Here is a 19,700-nt window from a genome sequence, read left to right on the forward strand (position 1 = left end):
CGTTCATTCTGTCTACCTGTCCTGATCTCCTCAGTTCTAGTTTATGCGCTCAGCGCTACCTTGCGCTGAGACGTTATCGTGAAAGTATTGTTTGTGGCTGTCGGATCTGCACCGGCTCTGTGCGCCACAATCTCCTATTGGAGTCGGTCCTCCCCTCCACTATACTAGGGATAGCCTGTTTCCTTGTGCTGGTGTGTGTACCTCCTTCACGTCAGCTCATGCGTTGCATGCTGACTGTGGAGAATACACCACCAAGCCTAACAGTCAGATCTGACAATAATGTTAGAAACACCTGATCTGCATATCCTTGTTCAGGGTCTATGGCCAAAAGTATTGGAGGCAGAGAATCAGCAGGACAGCCACAGGTCTGATGTTGCTTAAAAGAAAATAAATGTCAGCCTCTATATCGCTCTCACTTAAGACATCCTTTAAGCTGAAAATTGTGAAAAGTATATGTCCACAAGTATACTTTCTTGTGTACCCTATAACAAACAAAGAGTATAGACTTGTGAGTCCTGTTACAAGTATAGCCATGTCCATACAATAACAGCTATAGGCCACCCTCTGGAAAATGTCAGTGCTCTGTAAATACCACAATTTCCCACCAAATCTTTCTTTGTATTACAAAAAAACTTGGCAAAAACAAAAAAACTTGGCAAGTTGTTAAATTTCACTTGGGTCATGTTCCTCAGGTGTTCAGGTCTCCATAACAATTTTGGTTGCAATGGCATTTTTGGGGGTTTTGTAATTGTGTCTGACCTCTGAATATCAAATTTCTGATGCAAATTGCAATTCAAGTTGAGAATTGACATTTGTAAAGTCGAGATTTGAATGAAAACAGAATACCAATACCAATTTCATCCATCTCTATTTATAATGTATTAAATGTAACCTCCCTATATATCATACAACCTCATATAGCCAAAAGCTCTACCTCATTTCTGGGGGCTTTGTTTTAGGAAATCTGGGTTCAGTAAATACAGTACAGCCTTTTACAGCTTTCTCTGTTTCTGAATCTTACATTCCTGTGTGGCTGCTGTTTTGATGTGACAATACATTTTGATCACATTTCCCCTTTTGAAGAGATTTTGAGATGTGACCTAAATGCCTAGCTTCATTACACAACTGTGGGCGGCAGTTTCAGATACCTTAGCTACTAATTGTTTTGTGCTTTGTGTGTAAACTTTCCAGGAAGTAGACCATGCTAAATGGAAAGTTTTCCACAGTGCTGCTTGAAGAGGTCTGAGGGAGTCCTGTGTATATGCAGGGCCGTGCCAAAGGTTTCACAATACCCTGAGTGAAGCTATACTTTGCTACCCCCCATAACCGATCTTGTCAAAGTCCTCCTTTGAAACCAACAATGTTCCACAAAGTTCAAAAAGTGCTATGAATTCATATTTACAAATACAAAGTGCTGTGTGCTGACAACAAAATAGTCTCTCTACACTTCCACATAAAGAATTAGCCCCTTCATGCCAGATAGGAAATTGTCGGTGCTAAAGTGCACTGTATATGTGGGCAAAAAAATAGGGAAAATATGCAAAATTCCCTCAAAGTTGACTACTAGCCTCCTGCAAAAAAATCACCTGTACAGAAGGAGTGGGCTATATACCCTGGGTGTTGTGAACCTCACGTGTATTGCAGGTCCCACCCGCTTTGTCAGAGGTTGAACAGCTAATGACATTTGCCCACTATTTATGTGGAAGTGTGAAGAGTGGTTGGGGGCAGAAGAGCACATGGCCACCTACATGACAATCGTTAAGGGCAGCAGTTACTGTGCATGTGTGTTCATCTTTATTGAGGATCTGGGAGAAAAGAGTGAAGGCTAGTTTGAGAGTGCTGTGAAGTGAGTGAGAAGGAACAGAGGGTGTTAAGTGGCTTGGGGATTAAGAGTAGAGCGATTGAGGATGCTGGAGGGTGGGTGGGCAGAGAGAGGGGTTATTGAGGGTCTGGAAGGGAGAGGGTGATGCTGTTCAAGATGGTGAGGGGTGGAGTGGAAGAGAGGGGCTTATTAAGGGTCTAGGGAGAGAGTAGGGCTACTGAGGAAGTAGAGGACCAACATCACAGCCAGGCAACTGGTATTGTTTAAAGGGAAATAAATGTGGCAGCCTCCACATCCCTCTCAGTTCATCTGTCCTTTAAAGGGGAACTGAAGTAAGAGGTATACGGAGGCTGCCATATTTATTTCCTTTTAATCAATACCAGTTGCCTGGCAGCCCTGCTGATCCTCTGCCTCTAATACTATTAGCCATAGCCCCTGAACAAGCATGCAGCAGATCATGTGTTTCAGACTTTAAAGTCAGATCTGACAAGACTAGCTGCATGCTTGTTTATGGTGTTATTCAGATACTACTGCAGAGAAATAGACCAGCAGGGCTGCCAGGCAACTGGTATTGATTAAAAGCAAATAAATATGGCAGCCTCCATATACCTCTTACTTCAGTTCCCCTTTAAGGGTTGTTGGAAGATGTGATTGGCTGAACAAGCTCTCCTTTACTTAGCTATGCAGGTCTTATTCTGTCTCTGTAGGTGGAAGATAGTCGGCAATTTGTGAGTAATTAAGTGACTCTTAAATAGGAACTGCAGTGAAAATATAGTTATGAAGAAAAGTGCTTAATTTTTACAATAATTATTTATAGATGATTTATTCAGTGTTTGCCCATTGTAAAATCTTTCCTCTCCCTGATTTACATTCTGATATTTAGTACGTATGTCAGTACCCTGGTGTTGACATCACTGTGGGAGTCGTTTCACTACAATATCAGCCATGCAGAACCTCCTGATGATCTGTTTGAGAAAAGATAAAGATTTCTCATGGGAAAGGGGGTATCAGTTACCGTTCCTCTTTAAGCTATGTACACACCCTCTACAAAGTCCAAGGAAACATTTGACGATTAACAGATTTTGCCATATCAGGTGGAAATTGTTTTGAAAAATGTAACCAAGCGACTGATGGAACAACTCAGACAAATGTTGGTCAGATATTGTGCAATTAGCCACGTGTGTACAATGTCGTTTAAACAACATTGCTCTACAGAATACATGCCTATTGTGTGTAATGTTACTTCCACTTGCGTGTGCAGTATTTAAATAAGTTTGCCGTTGGCAATATCATTGTGCGAACAACATAGTTAGTAAGACTTGTTGCTTGTTTATGTAGCCAGTAAAGTCCTTTCCACGAAGTTGGTCATTTGTTTGTATATGTATGGATCTTTGAGGAACAAAAAAACCCCACATACTGTACTTAAGGAGAGGGAAGGCTCTGGGTCCTAATCAGCCTTTCTGTTCCTCACACGGTCCCCATGTTCCAGCGCTGACTCCCCCTGTTCAAATCTCCCACCGCCGGAGGCTTCAGAAATCTTGGGGAGCCTGAGTGCTCCCAAAGACGGACAGCTCCGTACTGCATATGCACGAGTGCGCGTAAGCGCATACTCACGCATGCTCAGTATGGAGCGGCCTGTCTTCAGGAGCACTCGGGCTCCCATAGACTTCCCAAACCTACTGCAGTGGCAGACAGCAGTCTCCGACACACCGGTGGGAGACTGCTAATGGGGGAGCCAGCTATGAAATGCTGGGGCCAGGAGAGGAGCGGGAATGCTCTTTAGGACCCAGAGCCTTCCCTGTCCTCAGGTGATTATTTGGGAATTTTTTTTAATATTCACTTCAGACTATCTTTAAGCCCTGTAATTGTGTAAATTGTTATAGTCACTACATCTCTGTATGTAGTTACTGTTACTCAGTTGCTATCTATGACTATCGAGTTTAGTTTATGGAAGTGTTAGTTACAGTAATATAGCTATAAGGAATGTACCTGTTACCAGTGAAAGTGCCGCCGAGACCTAGGCAGAATCTGTCACTTTCCGGGTCTTGTCGCTTGTTCCCTGCTGCCGGCCCTGCCGGTGACTCACAGTCCACACACACTGATAGGCGGAAGGCGCATTCACAGTACGCCCTCCGCAAGGGTAAACAATAGTCTGATAATAGATTGGAGCGGGGTAAGCTGATCTCTTCCCGACAGGGCCTTGCTGTGTGATTGGTTGTGCGGAAGGAGGCCGGCCACTGATTGGAGAATGATTGATATTTAAATGTGCAGAGTGCTCCCAGTTATCGCCCGTGATAAGCATAGCTTTGGCTAGTTGCTGGGTGCGCACTCTGATCATTGTTTGATATTTTGGACTTCGACCTCGGATTGTATTTGACTGCTCTGTTGTGTTTAACCTCTGCTTGATTCCTGGATAACCCTTTACTTGCTGCCTGGACCAACCTCTAAGTTACTGGACATTCCTTGCCTGCCGCCTGGACCGACCTTGGACTGTTATTGTTTAATCCCTGTATGCCACTAACTCTGGACGATAAGTATAAGGTCTACTCTTCTTATCGATCAGTTAACAGTGTGCATATCAGTGTTGCCAACTTATCCCTTTAATTACTGACACATCTAAGATATACAGGTTCTGGGGCTACTTCCACATAATCAGTGCCTTAACTGGATCTACTTAGCCACGAAACCTGTATAATTCATATTTGTCAGTAATTAAAGGGATGAGTTGGCAACACTGGTGCATATACTCTCGCATAACTCGTCATTTATCATCTGGGACTTCTGTTAACTGTTCACATAATCTTGCATGCAGACTTAACCTCCCTGGCGGTAAGCTCGACCTACGCTGGGGCTAGCCGCTGGAGAGGATCACATGGCCCCCGGAGGATTTTTTTAAATAAAATTTGATTTATAGGCTTAAGCTAGCACTTGGCTAGCTAACTATGTCTTTCAAGTCCCTCCACTCTACCCCGACCCCCGATCACCGCTGTTATACGTACCCCCCAGGTATCTCGCAATGGCGCAGCCTCCCAATAAGCTCCAGGCTTCGCTATGGGGAGTATCGGGACTGCGCATGACATGATCGTCGCCATATGGATGACTGAAGCTAAATGGTGAAGCTGCAGCTCTCGCGGGATCGCGGACGGGTAAATATTGCCAGTGGTGCCGGGGGACTTGGGGGGCATAGTTAGCTAGCGAAGTGCTAGCTTAAGAATTTAAAGTGAACCTCCAGACTAAAAATGGACTCAGCAGCACTGAAAAGGCTTGGTGTTTCTTTAACAGTTTCACAGCATCAGAACTTTGTTTCTCTTATACAAATCTCATTTTTAGTTACACAGAAGAAAACTTCCCGGGCATTTTCCCCCTGATGCTGTGCAAAGCATGATGGGATTTCTGATGTTGTTGTTCTCGTTCTGCTGTTTTGGTGCAATTTTTTTTTTTTTACATTCTGAATTTGACATTTGAAGCCTAGCGCATGCAGCTGGGAGGGGTTATCAGGACAAAGGACAGTTGGAACTGTGTCTTATGCTCCCTGTCACCTCCTTTCAACCAAAAAGATGGCTGCCCCCATGACAAAGATGGCAGCCCCCATGAATCACAAACATTTGCCTGTTCTTTTAAAACAGGGTGGGTAAAAAATTATATTACCTATCTATTCTAATTAACATAACTAATGTAACTTAATGACAGTATGTTTGTTTAGGCTGAAGTTCCCCATTAAATCAAATTTTATTAAAAGAAATCCTCCCGCGAACGCAGCCCCTGAAACTGCGTACCGTCAGGTAGGTTAAGGAACTCTGTCATACTTACATCCATTATCATCTGTTGCTATCCTGCATGCAAGTCTGCTGGAACTGTTTCATAACTCTGATCAAATTGCTATTGCTGTTGAATAGTTTTGCATGAAGATTATATACTTTGATTGCTCTGCCTGAACTGTGTATGTGATACTGTGGAACTGTGTTATTAGCTTCAGTAGTGGCTTCTGGTGGTATATCTGCCTTCTCTGTCAGCTTGTATGCCTTACTCACTTAGAGGAACTCCAGAGAAAATAATGTAATAAAGTGCTTTATTTTTACAATAATTCTGTATAAATGATTTAGTCAGTGTTTGCCCATTGTAAAATATTTTAAATCCCTGATTTATATTCTGACATTTATCACATGGTGACATTTTTACTGCTGGCAGCTGATGTAGCTGCTGCTTGCTGTTTTGGCAGTTGGAAACAGCTGTAAACAGCTATTTCCCACAATGCAACAGGGTTCACAGACAGGAAACTGCCAAGAGTACGTACTCAGAATTTCTTTGTGGGAGGGGTTTCGCCACAATATCAGCCATACAGCACCCCCTGATGGTCTGTTTGTGAAAAGGAATAGATTTCTCATGTAAAAGGGGGTATAAGCTACTGATTGGGATAAAGTTCAATTCTTGGTCTGAGTTTTCCTTTTTAGTCCTAATTAGGGCCAGCTAGTGGTGTGCCAGACAGGGACAGTATAGGTGTCAGTGGTGTGTCAGGCAGGGATAGCTAGGTGAAGAGTGAGACCTATAGCCTGGGCATACACACTGACTCCTCAAATTATATCACCAAGCCTTACAATAGCATTAATCTGCTACAGTCTATTGTCCTTGCATGGTACGTCAGGGAAAGCAGTGATTCCAGTATTATTGCTGGTAACATGCTGCACAGGCTTTATCACAAATTAAGATGTATTTTGGAGGGTAGAGGGGAGTAGGGAAGTAAGAATTGCTGCTACTCAGTTCTGATTTAGGGAATTATGATATGATACTGCATTCTATCCAGAATGTATTTCTTGAGAAGCGATAGTATTATCGCAGCTTTTATGTAAACTGCTGACTGATATAGAAACTACGTAAGCCGTGTCAAAACCATACATGATCGTTTACTACATAGAATACTATCACCAGGATGCGGTGGCTGTTGTTGACAGTTGACTGAATGATCCAGGTAGCACAGATGATTGCAGCTCATGGCCCATATTCAATCAGCTTTTTCTCCCAAGTTTTCTCCTATGTGATATTTTCAAACATTATTAATAAAATGCCTTGTTAGCTGCCAGCAAGCAAGAAAATAGTAATTTTTTGCCTACTTTTTGGTACTTTTTCAATTGCAGAGTGCTGAAAAGTGATTTTAAACAGAGGATAAAAAAATATCTCCTAGGAGTGCCGTTGTCCTGGTGACTTTGTTGACCTTTGCCCCGGACATATTGCGCCCTGTGTGCGCAGTATGTACTTTCCTCTTCACTTCTGGCCGGCGCATAGTTACAGGCTCAGAAGCACGCTGACGCCTCTGTCTCCTCCGTGCTGCGTGTGCGCTCCACTAAACCAGGCGTCACATGCTAATCACTAACGCAGGATGACGGCCGCAGAGTGGCCCTCTCGTTCCTCAGTTCCACCAGGTGGCGTGACCTCGATAAAGATGAGATTTGCAGGGAACGAGAGCTCGTGCGAGCATACGTTCCTTGCAGAAAACAGAGCGGGGCCATGTCGATCAGCCTGCCAGCCGCGATCGGAGCTGGCAGGTTGAAATAAACATAAAAAATAAATAAATAAATAAAGAAGTGTACAGCACTGTGATCTAGCACAGCACTGTACAGGGGAAAGCCTTGTCACTCAACTGTACCTCCCAATGGCTAACAATCTAATCCCATACATCTACTCCTCCCACCGCTCTGTCTCCACTACTCCCCTACGCAAATCCCTTCATTGGCTTCAAATTCACTTCAGAATTAGCTTCAAGATCCTATGTTTGGCATACAAATCCATACACAAGTCCTGCCCAACCTACATCTCTGACCTGGTCAGCAGATATACACCTGGCCGCCCACTTCGCTCCTCCAACGACCTCCTCTTAACCACCCCACGCATCTCGCACTCCCATGCCAGACTGCAGGACTTCACTAGAGCTGCCCCTATCCTGTGGAACTCTCTCCCACTGCCCATCAGGCTCGCTCCCACCTTCAACACCTTCAAAAAAGCACTCAAAACTCACTTCTTCAACTCAACACTATCCTAATCCTTTCTGCCAATAACTTCTTGATGCACCCCCTCCTTTTGTGTCACCAGCCCCTCCCTCTAGATTGTAAGCCTTTGGCAGGGCCCTCTCCCCTTGTGTATCATACTTGACTGTGTGCACTTTACACAGAATTTGGAACTGGTAATTTTTTACCACTACCATTCCAGTTTATGATCTGGCATTGTACTATTATCTGCATTGTGTTGTGTATCTTATTGCTATTACCTGTATTGTTGTATCTATGGTCTGTTACCTATATTGTTCTGTCACCCCTGTTATCATTGTCTGTAATCCTATTTATTGTACAGCGCTGCGTAATATGTTGGCGCTATATAAATCTAATAATAATAATAATAATACATAGGCTGATGCGTATGTATGTGTAGTGTAGTGTATTTATCGCAGTATAGGGCTAATTGAGGGGGGGGGCGAATAGATTAGGGATTTCTATTAAATGATAATCTTTTATTAATAAAAAAAAATAAAGATCGCAGCACCAATCAGAGACCGCCAAAAGGAAGCTCTATTAGTAGGAAGAAAATGAGGTAAAATTCATTTAGGTGCTAAATTGTATGGCCGAACAATAAACTGGTAAAGCTGTGAAGTGCTGTAAACCTGTGGTCCTCAAGAGGTTAAAAGGCACTTTATGACAAGTTGTAAAAATATCACTTAGGAGAGATAAATCATAAGCTAAGTCAAATAAGGAGAGATAAACATTGAGTTAAAGGTAGCCATACACTGGTCGATTTGCCATCAGATTCGACCAACAGATAGATCCCTCTCTGATCGAATGTGATCAGAGAGGGATCGTATGGCTACCTTTACTGCAAACAGATTGTGAACCGATCTCAGCCTGAAACCGTTCACAATCTGTTTAGGTGGTGTTGGTGCTGCTGCCACCGCTCCCCCCCGCCGCCACATACATTACCTGCTCCGCCAGCGCGACTGCCCCCGGTCACCGCTGCTCTGTCTCCGCTCTGGTCTCCAGGTCCTAGAGCGCCCTCTACGGTTTAAACTTCCTGCCGGGCTAGAAGAAGTGAAGCATGCCGGACCTGGAGACCAGACCAGCGCGGAGACGGAGCAGCGGTGACCGGGGCCAATCGTGCCGGCGGAGCAGGTAATGTATGCGGACTATTGCGTCGGTCGTCGGGTACTCGAACGCTGCTAGCGACGCGCTCCCTACCCGCGCGCGATCGACGGTAATTTTTCGCACGGAGCGATTGACGGGATCGGACGAAATGTATCGAAATTCGGCGTGTTGCGGTAACGATGTGACAGCAGATTCGATCCCAGTGATCGAATCTGCTGTCGATCTGGCGGGAATCGGCCTAGTGTATGGCCAGCTTAAGTCAGTTACATGAGTTAAGTTAGATAAGATTAGATAAGGAGCAATAAATCATAAGGCAAGTCAGGTAAGGAGAGATATATATATTTTGGGTAATAAGTAAGGTGGGATAATTCTTAAAGGATACCAGGACAGAAAGGCTCTGGTAAAAATGGTAAATGCAGTGTGTAGTGGGTAAAAAGTACATACTGGCCTCTCCTCCTGGTGCCCTCTGTCTGCCGCCGTTTGTGCTGTATACTTGCCGGTGTCCTGGTGACTTTGTTGACCTTTGCCCCGGACATATTGCGCCCTGTGTGCGCAGTATGTACTTTCCTCTTCGCTTCTGGCCGGCGCATAGTTACTGGCTCCGAAGCATGCTGACACCTCCGCTGTGCGGATCTGTCAAAACCAGCCTTATCAGCCTGCCGACAGACTGTACACACTAGCAAACTGTCGGCAGAACGGCCGCCCCGCGGGCGGGTCTTGACGACCTGTCGTTTGTAGTGTGTACGCGCCTTTAGATCTTGGGAAGGCTATAGATGTGGTGTATGTGGACTTTGCAAAGGCTTTTGACACTGCTCCCCACAATCTTTGCAGATGATACAAAATTATGCAATATTATAAACACTAAGCAGGATGGTGACATTTTACAACAGGATATCAAAAGTATGGTTATATGGGCAGACAGATGGCAGATGAAATGTAATGTAGATAAATGTAAGGTCTTGCACTTTGGATGTGCCAGTGGTATATAAGATGGCTTACAGCTCAGAACGCTGGTTGATAACAAGTTAATCACTCGTATTTAATGCTAAGCAACAGCAGCTAAAGCAAATACAATTCTGGGATGCATACATGGGAAATAAAACCATAAGATGGCAGTATACTACTGTATAAATCACCTTATAAGGCCACATCTGGAGTATGGGATACAGTTTTGGGCACCACACTATAAGAAGAACATTAACATACTAGAACAGGTACAGAGACCGGCAACTAAAATTAATCAGGGGGGTGGAAGGTCCAATTACCAAGAAAGGTTAAACAAACTGGGCTTATTTAGCTTGGGGAAAAGACTGCTAAAGGGGGTGACACGATTAACATGCATAAAGTCATCAGACAGCAATACAAAAGTTTGGCCGTTTAGCTTTTTGTCCCTAGGCTTGTACAAAAGTCATAGGGACATGATCTACATACCTGTATAGTGTAGAGGAAAAAAGGTTTTGCCATCTATTAGAAAAATAGTTCCTTCCTAAAGTTGTTAAAATGTGGGATATTTTACCACAGGAAGTAGTTATAACAAATTCTATATCTGCATTTAAAAGAGGTTTGGATGCTTTCATTGAAGGACATCTGCAGCTCTGATTACTAGCAGAGTTGATCCAGGGATTTTATCTGATTGTCACCTGGAGTCGAAAAGGATTTTTTTTCCTCTTGAGGCTAATTTCACACCAGGACGTTGCGTTAGAGGGGGCATTAAGGTCGCATAACGTCCCCCTAACGGAACGCCTGGTGGTGCTGGATCTGGACGTCAGAGTGAGCCGCGTTGTGCAGCTCACTCTGGCGTCAGTGATGCCGTGATGCGCACTCTTGTGCGCATGCGGCATCACGTGGTCCCGCCGGCCAATCGCCGCACAGAGCGGCTGCTCCAGGAAGTAAACACTGCCCGTCATAACGTGCAGTGCATATTAATTAGCCATGTGCCTGGCAGCTCTCCGCTCCTCCCCAACATTACTGAGCATGTGCAAGCAGTCTAACGCGGCTCAGCCGCGTCCAAAGTACTGCATGCAGTACGTTGTCTTGTGATGCAGCGTTACAATGTAACGCAACGTCCGCACTGTGAACAGCCCCATTAATTTTTCTTTACTGTGCGGTGGGCTGCATTACAGGCTGCTCTAACGTGCGCCTGTAACGTCCCACTGTGAAACCAGCCTAAAGGTTAATTGGCCAAAGCCTTGTAAAAGTTTTTTTTGTTTTTTTTTTGCCTTCCCTGGATCAACTGGGATATGTAAGGCTGCAGGAGAGAAAGGTACCTAATGCTTATATATTTATTTTCTGGTTGGACTTGATGGACAAATGTCGTTTTTTTTTTTTTTTTTTTTTTTTCAACCAAACGAACTGTAACTAGGTATAGTAGGGCTCTCCTAACGCTACTACTCACAATTTATAATAATAATAATGGAATTTAAGAAAAAGGGAGATTCCAACCAAAAGCAGAACTTTATCCCACAAGTAACCACAGTAACTGCAGTACATAGAGTCTCCATTGTGTTAAAACAGTTTAAAGATGATAATACTGTATACCCATACAAAAAATTACAAGATAGTGCAGATTGATGATCAGGGGCTGATTGCAATGACCTGTGGCTGGTCAGTGAATAAGTGATTGTTAGCAGTCAAACGACTTGATCCAACATATAATAAAGCAAGACATAGGGGCTCTGCATCTTACCTTTTTAACCCTTTTGGGACCGGCCGCCTAACCCCCCTTCAGGACCAGGCATTTTTGCAGAAGGGGGGAGGGGCGCGTTTGGGGGGTCAGGCAGCTGGATCCCTGCAGGGTCTGGCTGGGCAGTGTCCCCCCCCATGGTGGCCAGCTGTCCCCCCTGTGTGCAGCAGCAATCACTCACCTTCCAGGCTCCAGCGACGAGCCACAGCGGATCCCTCCGCTCCAGCCGGCATCTCAGCTCCTACTGCCGCTCAGTTCCAGGTCGCGGCTTGATGACGTCATCAAGCCGGGACCCGGTGCTGGCGTCAGAAGGAGCAGAAATGCCAGCAAGAGCGGTGGGGGGCACTGATCGTCGCGGGAACGGCAGGGAGGTGAGTGGATCCTCTTTTTTTTCCCCCTACCGCCGCAGCTGTCAAATTGAACACTACGATCCAACGGCAATCGTAGTGATCACGTGATCAGCAGCCAAACGCGATGGCTGCTGATCACTGAGGGGAGATGCCAGCTGTCATATGACAGCTTAATCTCCCCTGTCCGGTGCGCACGATCGCGTCGGAACGGTTCGTTAGCGCGGACGTTGAATCAACGTCCAGTCAGAACGGTAGCACCACCTGCTGGACATTACATATATTATAGTGTGTTTGTACTGGTCATAAAGAAAAATCCCTGCAGTCTGTGCTTATTTTTGCCTGGGAAATGTGCTTGAAGCTTTTTCCATTGCCGCTGCAGGGTGACATTGATCCTTTAAAAAGGAACTGTCACGACACAGCGTAGAATGCAGTAAATGATTAAGGATGCACACTTTTACATTAATTATCGTGGTTTCAGCATCATAAACCCTTCCTATACCTATATATTAATGTATATTAGTACATAGCCCCCTCCTCCCACCGAAGCTTAGCCTAGGCTTTTTTTACATACAGAATTCTCCCTCCAGAGCATTCTGGGAGATCAGATATGTATTTGTACTGGCTTTAGAACTTTCAGTAAATGATCATTCCTCAGAGATCACTTGCCAGTGCTAAATATGTTTCTGCCTGTGATACATTTCTGAAAGTGAATAAGGGAGAGGAAAGATGTGGGCAGACACTGACTTCTTTATAAATCAATATTGTAAAAAAAATAAGCAATATTTGTTCATTAGGTTATTTTGGTTACAGTTCCTCTTTAAAGCCATTAACCGATATTTAGATGTTTAGATACTGAAACCGTTTGCCTACACTTGTGTGTACAGGATGCGCCTAGAAATTTGTTCTTAGTGTGTGGCACACATCAGATAGATTTCTGTCAGATTTGACTTGACAGGCATCTGACAGAAATCTATCTGATGGTTGAATCTGCTGCAAATCTATAAGTGTATGGCCACCTTTAGGCTAGGTTCCCACTTATGCTGGACCATGAATGGACAGCGTGAGCGGACAGTGTAGTGGCTGTTCAGATGGTCCACTGTGGTCTGGCTGGAGCCTAGGGCGGATGCGTTTCAACCATGTGGCTATATGTGAAATGAGTCTGCTCTTCAGGGAAAATCGTGGACAGCACAGAGGTCCGGTCCGCTTACAGCAATGAATCAAACTGATCCATTGCAGACTGTCAAGTGTGAAGGGATCCTATTTATAAAATGTGTCCGTTTACTGTCAGTTTTGTGATGAGATAAAATGGACAAAAAAAAAGTTTTCCACTTTAGTGGGAATGCAGTCTTATTGATCAGGGGCCTTTTTTATAGACATACTTAAAGCGGACCCAACCAAAACAATTTTTTTAATTCAAAATATTTAGTTGCACCACTCGGACACATACCAAGATAAATAAACACTCCTTCAAGCCTATGAGCATTTCAGTGCATGCTTTTCACCCTTCTCTTTTCATAACTAGGATTATACTGGGGCAGCCATTAGCAATTCCTCCATTGCCGGACACCATCTACTCCACCAGTCTGCCGGATTCTGTCCCGGCAATATGAAAGGAAGGGAGGGGTTCCTCCAATAAATGTAAAATAATTTATATTTGTCATCATGCAGCTGAAAAAAGGCTGCTATTTATTATTCTAATTTAGTAAATCGGTTTTATTTCTGAAATCTTGTATTTTTAATTTGGGTCCACTTTAAATGTTAGTACATTACCACTTCCCATCCTGTATTCCAGTGTAGTTGTTTTTTAAGATATGCAGTGCCTTGAGGTGAGCTGTTGCCTACTGCTTTTGTTTTACCAAGTCAGTTGATAATCTCATGGATTCCTGTGAAGAGATCTTGCAGCTTCTCATTACCTCACACCTTACCACTGACATAAAAGTGAATGTTGGGTGACCTGCAAATTATATATTTATTCAGATCCTGCAAGAAAATGTAATGATTTTGCCTCCACACAGGACACCCACTAATGTGTTGCAGCAAGACCAACTGAACTGTTACCAGAGATCCCCCACTCTTTTCCCACATTTATGGATACTAAAATAGATTTCACTTGTTAAATTATCATCTGTTGTGGGCATCTTCTTTTTGTGTGCTCTGCTGCAGTTACGGCATTGACTTGAGAGACTTTTGCAGCCAAAATCCTGCCCAGAAATGTGTTCACATGACTACGTGCAGCTGAGAACAGAGAGAGAGAGAGAGAGAGAGAGAGAGAGAGAGAGAGAGAGAGAGAGAGAGAGAGTTTCAAACTCTTTGGCTTGTGCTGCTGCTTGGATCGCATCAAACTAGTGCTCAGCTCATATTCCATGGGGGCAGGCACTGACTTAATCTCACTGAGAAGGTTGCAGCTTATAGCAATGGCTGCCTGTAGTGCAGGATATGGCTGGTGTCCAGGATCCGGACCAGGATCCTGAACTAGCTCCACAACTGCCCACATAGATTTAGCAAAACGTGCCTTGTAAGGGGCTTTAAAGGGAACCTGAAGTGGGTTACAGCCTCCCCACCTGGCAGCTTCCATTTCCATCCTGGAGAGATTTGTTTTTAAGAAAACATTTTTCCCCTTAAATCTTAGTTCAGTATTAGGTTTTGCAATAATAGTACTCGTATCAAGGATGCAGATGCATCTGCCTAGTACTAGTAGCAGATATGAATACATGATGTGTGGACAGAGTACTACTTTACTGCTTTTACATCTGAGGGTTAGCTTTGCAAAGGAGAAGTGCAATCACCTTCCAGATACACAACACCTTACCACAGCTTTCCTCAGATTTCCACGGAAACAACTTTAGAGTATACGTTTTTCCAAGCAGTAATGTTCGATTGAAGCAACTGCTTATTTGGAACCTAATATTCTATGTCCCCTATGCAGTTACCCTTTCTCCTGAGTTTTCTCTCAGGAGGTGTTTTTACACCTTAGAAATATATCAATAAAATACCTTTTAAGCTCCCACCAAGCAAGGAATATAAAATAGTATTGTATTTTCAAGATGACTATTGTGGTAATCTTTGTTTAAATAGGAATTATCTATTCCTCACACCGAGTTTTGGACAGACACAGTGCAGCATTATATTACATAAATGAACAGAAATGATCTTCATAAGTCATGAATTCCTTTTTTTCTTTATCCTCATTAAGACTGGTACATGTTTTAATGCCATAACTGTTTTAGAAATTGACATTTCCTTCAGTGTAAACATTTTTTTTTTGATTGACTATTGTGTTTGCACACATTCTCTTTAAATTTACAGTTTTTTTATATTTCTATTGTACATGTAACAAAGTTATAATATGGTAAAATCTGAGATATCTGCTTCCCACGTGTCAGCAATTTAAAGGTCAACAACTCTTGTCAAACAGTGATCATCAGTAATAATAGAGGGAGCACAGGATAATTACACAAAATATAAATCCCATAACGTGTATTGTGTGCGTGTGTATATATAATCTAATGGAGAATGTATAATATTCATACTTACAGTATAGAAGCTGTGCTCTGTCTGCCTGCGTATTACATATGAGTTGCAAGTTCCCTCCTGTCATTTCAAGAAAGGTTCCTGTGTGCGTTTCTGGTGTCATAATCAGCAGTTTTTTCTGCCTTGTGGTTTTGCACATCTTTCGCTGTATTGCCAAGCAACATCTTGTCTGTGGAAAGCAGAAGACTGACGAGATTATAATAAAGTCCTGATACCGGACCTCTACACTGTTCAGTTCTTGAGGCAGAGAATAATAAATTGATAAGTAATGTTGAAGCGCTTATCAGAGTGTTCAGCAGCAAGTCTCACACATGATAGGAGTGAAAGCAAACCTGATAAGATAAATGATTGTATCTGTAGTCGTAATCCTAAATATGACTTTTCTGGAATCCCATAGAGCCTGTTTCCACTATACCGAATACGGGCCAAATCTGCAGTGGTTTCCAGCAGGCAAGAGTGGTGGGGAAACTCCAACTATCTATTGCCTGCCTGTCCAGATCGCACTTTGATGTGAATTTTTTACATAAGATGTGCTTACACCCCCCTAGTGACCAGGCCATTTTTCACAATAGAGGGCTGTGCAGCTTTGTCAGCATGCTGTACAGCCCTACAACTCGGCACACAAATTAATTTCCCCTCCTTTTATTGTCCTTAATAGGACACTCTTTTGGAGGATTCTGATCGCTGCTGCGATCTTGTGTTTTTTTTATTTAAAAAAAAAGGAGGCATTTCCTGCCTCCTTCCTACCTCCCCCCTGTGCCATCCTGAATCGGCATAGGATCAGCACTCATCCCTGCCTCTCATAGGCATCAGCCTATGAGAGGCCACGCACCAGGAGCCGCTCTGAGGGACAGCCGAGTGTCCCTCGTACAGCGCTGCAGGAGATCGCAGCGCTGTACAAATGTAAAAAAATGGGAATACTTTCCCCTTTCAGGTCTAAACAGTCTGCTAGCCACGATCGCAGCTAGCAGGCTGATCATGGAGCGGAGCTCCATGAACCGGCAGGAAAGGATCGCGCTTGCGTTCCCTATTAAACTGTAGTTCCAGGACTTGACGCCAATTGCGCAGTTGGCCTCAGACCGGATGACTTTCGGGGGCCAATTGCAGGCGAATGGAGAGGGAGAAGAGGACGGCGTGGGAGGGGGCTGAGGAAGCCCCAGGTATGTATATTTTATTGCTCATCCCCATATCAAGTTGTAAGTTAAAACCTCATCCAATCACAAAAGCATGATTAATGTATACAATGTATTTACTTGCTATACATAAAAAGAGCTTTGTGTGTGTTTTCTAACATCACAGTGCTGGTAAAACATTCAGCTAAGCATCTCTTAAGAGATGCTTAGCTGAATGTTTTACCAGCACTGTGATGTTAGAAAACACACACAAAGCTCTTTTTATGTATAGCAAGTAAATACATTGTATACATTAATCATGCTTTTGTGATTGGATGAGGTTTTAACTTACAACTCTTATGTAAACATTACTTGTTTTCACTTGTAATAAGGTCAGCACAGTTTACAAACAAGATACTTTCCTTTACAGGGAGTTTAGCAGGAGCAGATCAATTGGGAATAGATGGATAGAAGCCCTTTCATAATTTGCTTAGCATCTTCTTTTTTTCCCCCCATATGAACTTGATAAGGTTTTTCCTCTAAATGTGGCCAGTTATTGACATATAGACATAAGCTTACCTTAAAAAGATGACCGCCACATAAGCAGCTTGGTTGGAGGTGAGTGCATACAGTCCATAAATATTTGGACAGAAAAAACTTTTTTAGTTCTGTACATAACACAATGAATTTCAAATGAAACAACTCGGATGCAGTTGAAGTGCAGACTTTCAGCTTTAATTCAATGAGTTGAACAAAACAATTGCATAAAAATGTGAAGCCACTAAAGCATTTTTTTCAAACACAATCCCTTCATTTCAGAAGTTCAAAAGTAATTGGGCAATTGACTCAAATGCTATTTCTTGGGTAGGTGTGAGCAAGTTTGTTGTTATATCATTATTCATTACACAAAAGTTGATATGAGGTGTAGTGCTTGCATGTGGAAGATTTTGCTGTGAACAGACATGAGGTCAAAGGAGCTCTCCTTTTAGGTGAAAGAAGCCATCCTTACGCTGTGAAAACAGAAAAAAACTAATCCGAGAAATTGCTACAATATTACAAATGGCTAAATATACAGTCTGGTACATCCTGAAAAAGAAAGCAAGCACCGATGAACTCAGCAACGCAAAAATACCTTTGTGGTGGATGATCACAGAATAATTTCCGCGGTGAAGAGAAACCCTTTCACAACAGCCAATCAAGTGAACAACACTCTCCTCTCCAGGGATAGGCGTCTCAATATCCAAGTCTACCATAAAGAGAAAACTACATGAAAGTAAATACAGAGGGTGCTCTGTACGGTGTAAGCCACTCATAAGCCTCAAGAGTACAGGATCTTCTCAAAAAGTTAGCATATTGTGATAAAGTTCATTATTTTCTGTAATGTACTGATAAACATTAGACTTTCATATATTTTAGATTCATTACACACAACTGAAGTAGTTCAAGCCTTTTATTGTTTTAATATTGATGATTTTGGCATACAGCTCATGAAAACCCAAATTTCCTATCTCAAAATATTAGCATATTTCATCCGACCAATAAAAGAAAAGTTTTTTTAAAACAAAAAAAATCAACCTTCAAATAATTATGTTCAGTTATGCACTCAATACTTGGTTGGAAATCCTTTTGCAGAAATGACTGTTTCAATGCGGCGTGGCATGGAGGCAATCAGCCTGTGGCACTGCTCAGGTGTTATGGAGGCCCAGGATGCTTCGATAGCGGTCTTAAGCTCATCCAGAGTGTTGGGTCTTGCGTCTCTCAACTTTCTCTTCACAATATCCCACAGATTCTCTATGGGGTTCAGGTCAGGAGAGTTGGCAGGCCAATTGAGCACAGTAATACCATGGTCAGTAAACCATTTACCAGTGGTTTTGGCACTGTGAGCAGGTGCTAGGTCGTGCTGAAAAATGAAATCTTCATCTCCATAAAGCTTTTCAGCAGATAGAAGCATGAAGTGTTCCACAATCTTCTGATGGCTAGCTGCATTGACCCTGCGTGGGAGGGGGCTGAGGAAGCCCCAGGTATGTATATTTTATTGCTCATCCCCATATCAAGTTGTAAGTTAAAACCTCATCCAATCACAAAAGCATGATTAATGTATACAATGTATTTACTTGCTATACATAAAAAGAGCTTTGTGTGTGTTTTCTAACATCACAGTGCTGGTAAAACATTCAGCTAAGCATCTCTTAAGAGATGCTTAGCTGAATGTTTTACCAGCACTGTGATGTTAGAAAACACACACAAAGCTCTTTTTATGTATAGCAAGTAAATACATTGTATACATTAATCATGCTTTTGTGATTGGATGAGGTTTTAACTTACAACTCTTATGTAAACATTACTTGTTTTCACTTGTAATAAGGTCAGCACAGTTTACAAACAAGATACTTTCCTTTACAGGGAGATTAGCAGGAGCAGATCAATTGGGAATAGATGGATAGAAGCCCTTTCATAATTTGCTTAGCATCTTCTTTTTTTCCCCCCATATGAACTTGATAAGGTTTTTCCTCTAAATGTGGCCAGTTATTGACATATAGACATAAGCTTACCTTAAAAAGATGAACGCCACATAAGCAGCTTGGTTGGAGGTGAGTGCATACAGTCCATAAATATTTGGACAGAAAAAACTTTTTTAGTTCTGTACATAACACAATGAATTTCAAATGAAACAACTCGGATGCAGTTGAAGTGCAGACTTTCAGCTTTAATTCAATGAGTTGAACAAAACAATTGCATAAAAATGTGAAGCCACTAAAGCATTTTTTTCAAACACAATCCCTTCATTTCAGAAGTTCAAAAGTAATTGGGCAATTGACTCAAATGCTATTTCTTGGGTAGGTGTGAGCAAGTTTGTTGTTATATCATTATTCATTACACAAAAGTTGATATGAGGTGTAGTGCTTGCATGTGGAAGATTTTGCTGTGAACAGACATGAGGTCAAAGGAGCTCTCCTTTTAGGTGAAAGAAGCCATCCTTACGCTGTGAAAACAGAAAAAAACTAATCCGAGAAATTGCTACAATATTACAAATGGCTAAATATACAGTCTGGTACATCCTGAAAAAGAAAGCAAGCA

The 19,700-nt window shown here is 42.7% G+C and overlaps 2 protein-coding genes across 2 annotated transcripts in view; one reads left to right on the top strand and one right to left on the bottom strand.

Moving 5' to 3' along the window:
* UBAC2 (UBA domain containing 2) overlaps positions 1 to 19,700 on the top strand; it is a 199,669-nt gene that overhangs the window by 96,978 nt on the left and 82,991 nt on the right. The window lies entirely within an intron of this gene.
* Positions 1 to 19,700, bottom strand: part of GPR183 (G protein-coupled receptor 183) — a 131,632-nt gene that overhangs the window by 14,629 nt on the left and 97,303 nt on the right. The window contains exon 2 of the mRNA XM_068267975.1: positions 15,514 to 15,679. The gene's annotated coding sequence lies outside the window, so the exon portion shown is untranslated. The remainder of the gene's footprint in view (positions 1 to 15,513; positions 15,680 to 19,700) is intronic.

Source organism: Hyperolius riggenbachi, chromosome 2, assembly GCF_040937935.1.
Source record: "Hyperolius riggenbachi isolate aHypRig1 chromosome 2, aHypRig1.pri, whole genome shotgun sequence".
In the NCBI taxonomy this organism is placed as follows: Eukaryota; Metazoa; Chordata; class Amphibia; order Anura; family Hyperoliidae; genus Hyperolius; species Hyperolius riggenbachi.